The sequence below is a fragment of a genome, unplaced genomic scaffold (assembly GCF_019419815.1).
Source record: "Pyrus x bretschneideri cultivar Hongxiangsu unplaced genomic scaffold, Pyrus_bretschneideri_v1 Contig77, whole genome shotgun sequence".
Classification (NCBI taxonomy): Eukaryota; Viridiplantae; Streptophyta; class Magnoliopsida; order Rosales; family Rosaceae; genus Pyrus; species Pyrus x bretschneideri.
This window is the reverse complement of record NW_025999817.1, coordinates 123,138-132,772: the sequence shown is the minus strand read 5'-3', so window position 1 is coordinate 132,772 and position 9,635 is coordinate 123,138.

Sequence of the window (9,635 nt, the reverse complement as noted above, 5' to 3'; positions counted from 1 at the left end):
TAGATGCTTAAGCACTAAAAGCTCCTACCTGCCTAATATCCGCCTAGACGCTTGAGCTCAAGCTGTGACATTTCATCTGGAATCCTAAACCCCACGCCCAGTACCTCCTTTTCCCTCAAGAATTTGTAGAGCTACAAAATAGAAGTGTATTCTTAGTTTGATTGTTTTGTAAAATTAATCAACAATTTTCTTTAGGGCAGCAGCTTAAGTCAATGGCAAGTCTCTCCACGTCAACTTCATCACAGAAGGACCCATGACATGCATGAATATTAAAATAAAAGCCTTCAGTTTTGTATACGACCCGTCAATTTTAATTCGGAGCCTATTACCCATTGATTTTGTCCACAGCATGTCACATTACTAATTTTCTTTTTCCACATTGCTGGTTTTTTTTTTTTTCGATTTTACTCAACCAACAGTGCACGACTAAGAGAAAATTTTCAATGTGCATAAAACATAACCGGATAGTCGAATAATTCAATTGATTGATTTTTTTTTTCAATTTTTTAACTAATTAAACTATTACATTTGATGTATTGAATTATATTCTCGGTATACTAAAAAAAATTTCCACGACTAAGAGAGGAACAACAGGTCATCTCACCACATTTTCTCTTCCACATGAATACAAGTGAATACACTCCATTATGATTTTCTCATTGATTTGTGCCATCACAACCTGCCGGCCGAAAGATTTTTTGAAAACTGCCTAACTAAAATGGATAGAAATTAAATTTTAAATTGTTGAATTGATTAATATAAAACATCGACGATATGGATAATGCTAGGGAAATCAAAATTTCAAACTAAATTTTCAAACCAAATGATGTAGTTGTAAATGATTGGATTATTAATTATCGATTAATGTGCTTGTTTTTTTATTGGTGACACATTATTTCGTTTGTAAATTGGGTTTTAAAATTTAGTTTTCTAGTATTATCATTAAACATTAATAACATATATAACACTCAAAGACAACACATCGATTAATTTCAACAATTGAAATTTAAAACAAATTTGTAAATCAAATGATGTGGTTGTAGATGATTGTAAACCAAAATTTTACAACCACATCATTTGATTGACAAATTTGTTTTTAAAAAGGGGTCTTTGAACTTTAATCCTTGATGAAGATTAAAATTCAATAAAAACCTGGTGTTAGATTGAATATTAATTTTAGTCTTCTAATGTGTACTTAATTCAAATTTATAGTATATTTTTGTTTTAATATTTAATAGATATCTTAATGTCATTACATTAAATTAAAATTATTATTATACACATTTTAATTCATTATATTTATTTTACTTCCTATAATTAGTGTACCTAAGCGTTCGTATCATAATATATTGTACTAAATTAGTGTACCGAAATGTTCGTACCTAAATATATTGTAGCGAATTAGTAGCACATAAGAAAATATGCAAAAAACATAAGTGTACCAAAAAATTCCATAGCTAAATATATTATACTAAACTAGTGTACCAAAATGTCAGTACCTAAATATATTATAATAAACTAGTGTACCGAAATGTTCGTACCTAAACATATTATACTAACCTAGTGTACCAAAATTTTTGTACCTAAATATATTGTAATGAATTAGTGGCACATAAGAAAATATGCAAAAACATGTGTACCGAATCTTTACGAAAATGTTTTTTATATAAGATACTTACCATAATGAGAATTAAAATTTATAATATTTTCATAAAATTTAATTTATGAACACCATAAAATTATAAATAAAAGAGAGAGACATTTAATATGTTGGCATTAAATATAGTCTAGGGACTCAAATCAATTTTCAATATGTATAAGACATTTTTCTAAACTTCATCTTATTTAAGTATTAAAATCTAGGTTGTTATTTAAAGAATTTAGTTTTCCTAGCATTATCCATGGATAATATACTACATTTTGTAAACTTCTCAATAATAAAATAAAAGAGTTAAGTTAAGGTACTCAGTCACTTACTTTAACATCCCATATAGTCCAGTGGAGTGATCCTTATATGTATATTCCCAACCTTACCTAGCACAAGGCCTTTTGGGAGCTCACTGGCTTCGGGTTCTGTAGGAACTCTGAAGTTAAGCGAGAAGGGGGCAACTTCCCAGTGGGCCACCCATCATGAGATTGCTCTAGCCCCCTTCTCGCTTAACTTCAGACCTTCTCGCTTAACTTCGGAGTTCCTACGGAACCCGAAGCCAGTGAGCTCCCAAAATGCCACGTGCTAGGTAAGGATGAGAATATACATACAAGGATCACTCCCCTGAACGATGTGGGATGTTACACTTACACAGAAGGAACTCAAACAAAAGCAACAAAGAAGGAACTCAAACAACAAAGGAAAAATATCAGGGAAAATCATGAAGGCAACAGGCTCACTGGCCGTGATCATATGCTTGTTATGGTGTGGTGTCTGGGAGGGAGGAGGATTCTCTATCCTCCTAATCTCTCTACCCTTCTATACCCTCCTATTTGAACGGTCACGGTTAAGCTACGTCGACATCTTATATTGATTTTTTTATAGAGATAATAAGACAAAAGACAATGTGTGAGAGGAGGGGATGGGAATAGGGGGGTAAAAAAATCTTCCTCCGATTGGGAGGTGGTTCCGATGGCAAAGGCGGACACGTCGCCGAGCCAGTGTAAGCAGGAGGTGGGCCATGTTCGTGATGAATGCAGGAGCGTGATTCTTCCAGGACGTAATCCTTCTGCACTCTGCTGCCAACTTGTTAGGGCTGCTCATGTTAAGTGTGTGTGCCCTTAGAGCAGTTCCAGCCCGCAAAAAACAGGCCGGCACCAAGTCTAAAAAATAGCCCGGCACCCTGTCCAACACCTCCAGCCCGCAAAACAGCCTGGCACCCAGCTCAAGCCAGGCAGCAGGCCGGCCCATTTCAGACAGACCCAGAAGCCGGTCCAAAAGGCTGGCGCGTGCACAACACTCGCGACTGGGCGCGAGTAGGCTATAGTGTTGCAGGTGGCGAGGCCCGCGTCTCAGGCCAAGTGGGCTTCGAACAGCTGAGGGCTACGTGGCCCTCCTCAGAGTCGTTGGATTTCCAACGGCTAGTTTTTGTAGGCCGTTGGATTTCCAACGGTAAAAAAAATTTAAATTTGACTTTTAAAATGGACCGTCCGATCACAGATCAACGGTCCATGTTTTTTCACCAAAAATAAAATTAAAAAAAAAAGGCCCAACGGTCAGAAATTTGACCGTTGGCCACGTGGCAGCTGGTTGGTTGTTGGATTTGATTATTTTTCAAATCCAACGGTCCAGATTAATTACAACATTAAAATTTATTAAAAATTAATTAAAATTTGTGAAATTTTTTTAAAAAATACAGAAAAATTTTAAAAAATTAATTTTTTTTTCTATAAATACCTAACCCTCATCTTCCACCTTACACCACATTTCAATATTTTCTACACTTTCTACATTTGAATATTTTGTACACTTTGAGAGAAAAAAATGACTTCGTGGAAGCTCAGTGAAGATGTTACGTTGTGTGAATGTTGGGTTCGCACTACTCATGACCCGATTACAGGTAATGAGATGGATAAGCGAGAAATGTGGAGTAAAATTACGAAATCGTTTTGCGATGTACATGGAAAAGATGCCAGATCTAGTCAAGGTCTTCAAGGTCGTTGGAAAAAACTCAACGCATCCTTTACTTGTTGGAAAAACGCCATCTCTTATGCTTCTGGTAATCTGCGTAGTGGGACAAGTTTAGCGGATGAGTTAACAATATTTTTATTTATTTATATGCATTCCACCCACATCAATATTTTAATTTATTTAATTTCTTATGTAATTTCTATGTAATATGCATTCCACGCCCATCAATATTTTAATTTATTTAATTTCTTATGTAATTTCTTATGTAATTTATATGCATTCCATGTCCATCAATATTTTAATTTATTTATTTGTGTTACACCCGTATTTTTTAATACTATCTTATCCCACATTTTTATAGACACTACAAGCACAAGCATTCTACAATGCAAAGAACCATAACAAATCATTCAACAAATGGGAATGTTGGCAAATTGTCAAAGATTGCCCTAGATACAAAATTGTGGCAACCGGTCCAGAAGTCGTCATGCACGGTATGGGTCTACACAGTTCGCCAGAAGCAGACACAGCCGAACAAGAAGCCAACACATTTGAAGACACGGAAGGGACGCCTGAAGAAGTGCCAGAGACCCAACCGACTCGTCAGTCCCTCAAGCCTCAAGGTAAAAAGGCATCAAAGAAAAAAGGTAGTTCTTCCAAAAATGACTACACTAAATATATGGAGGAACTTACTCGTCAAGGTGAACTGAACATGGCATGGGAAAAGGCTAGAGATGAGGAAAAAGCTACTGCTATGGCAGCTATAATAGCAGCTATTGAGGCTCGTGATGCGGCGGCTGAGAGACAAAGAGAAATAGTTAATCGAGAGAACGAGATGATTAGAGAAGCACTTCATCGAGAGAATGAGATGCTTAGAGAAGAAAGGATGGCTCAAACAGATCGTGACACTATGAACAAGTCTCTAGTAGGACTGTCTCCGAATTCAAAATATTTTTGGACATCAGAAAAAAGAGATGTTGTGCGAAGGAGGCGTGCAAGAGATGCCGAAACAAGTCAAGGGGGTTCCAGCTACAGAAATCCTAGCAACCAAGATCCTAGCACCACATATCCTAACTCCACAGACTTTGTATAATTTCGCATTTATTTGTACTACTTTATTTAATTTCTTATTTATTTTTAGAACTTTATTTAATTTCTTATGTAATTTCTTATTTACTTTTAGAACTTTATCTAATTTCTTATGTAATTTCTTATTTATTTTTAGAACTTTATTTAATTTCTTATGTAATTTTTGTACTTTATTTAAATATTTGAATAAGATTACATAAACTCACCAAATAAACATTTAAAAAAAACACCAAATAAAATTACATAACCTCACCATTTAAACTTAAAAAAAAAACACACTAAATAAGATTACTTAAAAAACAATACACTTTATTCTTCAACCACAAGCCTTATTTTAATTATCTTCGCCTTCGTGCAATCTCCACTGATGGTCAATCAAGTCATTCTGGCGGGTTATGTGCCAGTATGGTTCTTGCAATGAAGTGTACCATTGAACGATCAATTCATTGTAATGTCCATCCCGTTCCAACGGCTCGTGTTGCACGGGATCTTCGGTCCGGTCATGAGCATAGTAGATTTGTGTTCTTGAGTTATTCATCGGATCCGGATCGTATTCATCGACGACATCATAATCATACTCGTCTTCAACAATCATGTTGTGGAGAATAATACACGTCATCATGATGGATTGAAGAGCCTCGACATCAAACATTCTAGCTGCAACCCTGACAATGGCCCAATGAGCTTGTAGGATACCAAAACAACACTCGACATCCTTCCTACACCCTTCTTGACACTTTGCGAAGTGTTTCTCTTTTTCACTCTACGGATGTGGCACTGTTTTGACAAATGTTGACCACCTTGGGTAAATACCATCTGCAAGGTAGTATGGTCCCTCGTATTTATTACCATTAACCCAATATGTGCATCTCGGCCCATTTCCTTGTAGCAGTTCGTCAAACGTTGGAGATTGGGCAAGGACATTTAGGTCATTCTAAGCTCCTGGAACACCAAAAAAAAGCATGCCAAATCCATGTATCAAAAGAAGCCACCGCTTCCAAAATGATGATTTTGGCTCCTTTTCTGTCGCCATAAGCTCCTTGCCACTCACTTGGACAGTTTTTCCAAGTCCAGTGCATGCAGTCGATGCTTCCAATCATGCCAAGGAAGCCTTGAAGGAAGATTTGTGAAAAACATGTTCATTTAAGCAACATCAATAGCATGCAATTAACAATTAAAGGCGGAATCATGCTTGTATGCACTTAAAAACAAAACATTTACCCATGAAATTCAAAGCCTAGTAGATAGGTGAACCAAAACTCAACTCAAAACAAAGTGAGTTGAGAAATCAATACCTTTGTAGATTCCTCTTTGCATAAGCAAAGGCTAATCACCCAAAGAGAGGGCCTTCATTCCTTGCATCTTAGATCCATGGATTTGGATGGATGAAAAGGTTTCTCCAAGTTCCCAAAATTGAGAACCTCTAATGATTCATCACCAAGGCATAATGAAGAAGAAATGAGTGACCTTGGAGGAGTTTGATTGCTAGATGATCCCTCCAAGGTGGCCTAAATTTTAGAGAGAAAGGAGGGCTTGTGTTCTCATCCTTTCCCCAAAAATTACCATATGTAAATTTTAGGCTATAAAGTCCTTTATATAGTCCCTTCAAATAAGTGACCTAATGGACCAAAAGCCCTATTCTTCTAACATGGCAAGCCTATAGGGTTTATTGGGCTTTCAAGCCCTTTGTTTATTCAAGTTGTCATACAACTTGAGTTAATGGGCTTGACATTCAAATCCCATTGGGCCTTGCGGCCCAAAACTAACCCGAGGTCTTTAACGAACTTATTCGTTTGATTAATTAACATATTAATTAATCCTAGCCTTAGATAAATAATTAAACCATTTAATTATTCTTACTCATCTCCGTTGTTTCTTCAAACTCTACCTTACTCGGTGAACGATCCATTAGGTTCCTTTTAGCGAGGCAGTGGGCGATTAAAACTCTTTCTAATCGATTGTGAATTGAAACTTACTTTCAATTCTCCCGTTAGTGATAATACACTTTTAGGGCTTCCACAAACCATGGTTGACGCCTAGCAGCATGTCATGGTTACCCAAGCTAATCAGAAGAGGTGGAGAACCTATTCAGTTTTAGGATTACAAATGCAATACGGTCTTTCTCTAATACAATACTCTTGACCACATTGTTTGGTTTGATAGTTTATTCATGTCTACTATCCAATGTGAGTCTTGTGCTTATATGATTACCTTGAATGTGATTTGGAACACATTCCTAAATCTCATTCATACTTTGGCCAAAGATTCTTAATCATATCATAGAGTATTCTCCCTCAAACAGTTTGAAGGTTAGAGATCCCTTGTTGCGCATTCACTTGCCTCCATGGCTAAGTGGCTTAACCCCAACGATGCCATGGACACCCTCCTGATGGAGTGACTTTGACATAATCAAAGATTAAGGACCTAACCACAAGACAACTGTGATGCCTCAGGTCAAAAGACTAATTTGCATTATCCCAACCATGAGTTCTCATGTGACATGAATATGAGAACTCTTCGTTGATCGTGTTCAGTGAACTCATTCTCTATTGAGCACCTACGTACTTGTCTTGATGTCACACACACCAATGACTCGAGACTAGTCACTCTCCCTGAGAGAAGACATAGCACGTACTGATCTTAACGGACTGTCAATGCCCAATTGACAATCCTATGATCAGGAACGTTTAGGATGTGTCAACGAAAGAATGGTCTCATGAATCTAACTTCTTTAGATCGCATTCTTCCAATCACATATTCATTGGACTTATCGTTTAAGCATATAACATTTATATGAGACGGCTCAAACAATAATGTTTGCCCTTAATATTAAACTAGATTAGTTTAACATGTGAAATGTCCATAAAGTATCATCATATGATTGGTTTTAGGGCACATTTCCAACAAGCCTCGCATCTCACCCTTCCTCAGAAGCCTTCGCATGTCCCTTGGCGTGGGTTGCCGAAGGTACTCATTGGTGTAGAGGGCTTCAATTGCAGAGCAAAACCGCATTAGGGACTCCGAAACTGTTGTTTTTGCCATCCTTGCGATCTCATCCACTTGATCTGCAGATGCTCCATATGCAAAAATTCGCAAGGCAGCCGTAATTTTTTGCTCAGGAAGAAGACCTAGAACATGAAAAGCATCCTCTTTTTGCACAAAATATGGATCATGGTTGCAAACATCACTCATGATTTTATCGAACAAACTTCGTTGCATTCTAAAACGACGTCTAAAAACATGATCAGGGAAAACACTGTTGGGAATAAAATAATCTTCCAAGAGATCTTTACCTCGTCTTTCTCTTCTTCTATCGATGTTTGCTGCACGTCTGGGTTTGGCTATCTGACCCATAGCTTCCATGATACGACGGGAATGTGAGGCCCTTCGCCTTCTATGGTGATCATCCTTATCCTCCTCCATTGCGAAGGCCTCATCTCCACCTCCACCTTGGTCAAGATCGACCAATTCTTCCTGTTGTGCCAACAACCTTTTTTGCTGCTCTTGCAACTGTTTATACGCTCTCCTTGAAGAAGACATTGTAAGAACTCAAGATTTGAAAACGATAAAGAAGAATTCTGAGCTAAAAAAAAGGATTGAGTTTAGTGTGAGGATGGATGTAGGGATGTAGGGTTTATATGGACAAAAAAAAAAAAAAGATGAGGTTCTGGACAATGCCACGTGGCACTACGTGAGTGGTTGAAAATCTTATCGAAATCTTGGCTAAATTATTGTAAATAGGAAGTGACATGTGACGTGTCGGGATTGGTTGAAAATCTTATCAGAAATCTATCTACAAAATAGTACGTTCGGATAATGACACGTGGCGTGACAAGATTGGTTAAAAATCTTATCGAAATCTTGCCTAAATTATTGTAAACAGGAAGTGACACGTGGGCTGTCGAGATTGGTTGAAAATCTTAGCGGAAATCTATTCAAAAAATAGTACGTTCGGATAATGACACGTGGCATGACGAGATTGGTTAAAAATCCTATCCGAAATTAAAAACATTTTTTTTATTTATTATTTTATAAAAAAATTATTTAATATTTTAAATGGACTGGGTGCCAGCGCATTTTGTAGGGGTGGAGATCGTTTGTGCCAGCACATTTTTAGACTGGGTGCCAGCACATTTTTTTTGGGGTGGAGATGCTTTGGCCTATTACTGTTCATTAGGGTCTATTACTGTTCACTGAAGTGGATAAATGGGTTGAGTGCTAGCGCAAAGTCTTTAGAAGTGGAGTTGCTCTTATGTTACCCCCAAGGTGGCCAATTTTATCCCTGTCCGACGTACGATTAGGCAGATTGAAGGTTGTGGAAGAAGTGTCCCTCGCAACTTTAAGTGTGGGAGTGAGTTCTCCACATCTAATCTCTATCTGATCTATATTAGCTAATTATTTTATGTGCTTAATAAATCTTTTTCCCTTTTTTCTTTTGCAGGCATCACAACCCTGCCATGAGCATCAATCCCACAAGAATAAGTATACTTAAAGAGTTCTTACTCACCGACCGACTAATGCCTAACGCCTAACGCATTTTAGAACCTTAATATATATTTCACGTAAAATTGATGTGTTAAGATAAAAGACATTGTGGATTTGCAATTAATGATTACCGTGAAATTTTCCATTTTATTGGAGTTTGAAATTTTCCATCTTATTAGGGTTTGAATAAAATTGCAAAATTCTACAACGAGGTGAACACGTTCACATTTATATTACAAGCGGTGACATTTCTTCATCTAGAATCCTAACCCCCCAGTACCTCGTCTTCCCTCAAGAATTTGTAAAACCATTTAGGGCGGCTAGATGAAGTCAATGGCAGAGTCTCTCCAGGTTAACTTCATAGGACCCAGGACATGCATGAATATTAAAAGCCTTCAACGCTTTGGCGCATTGCATGGCAATTTTGTGTACGACGCGTCAA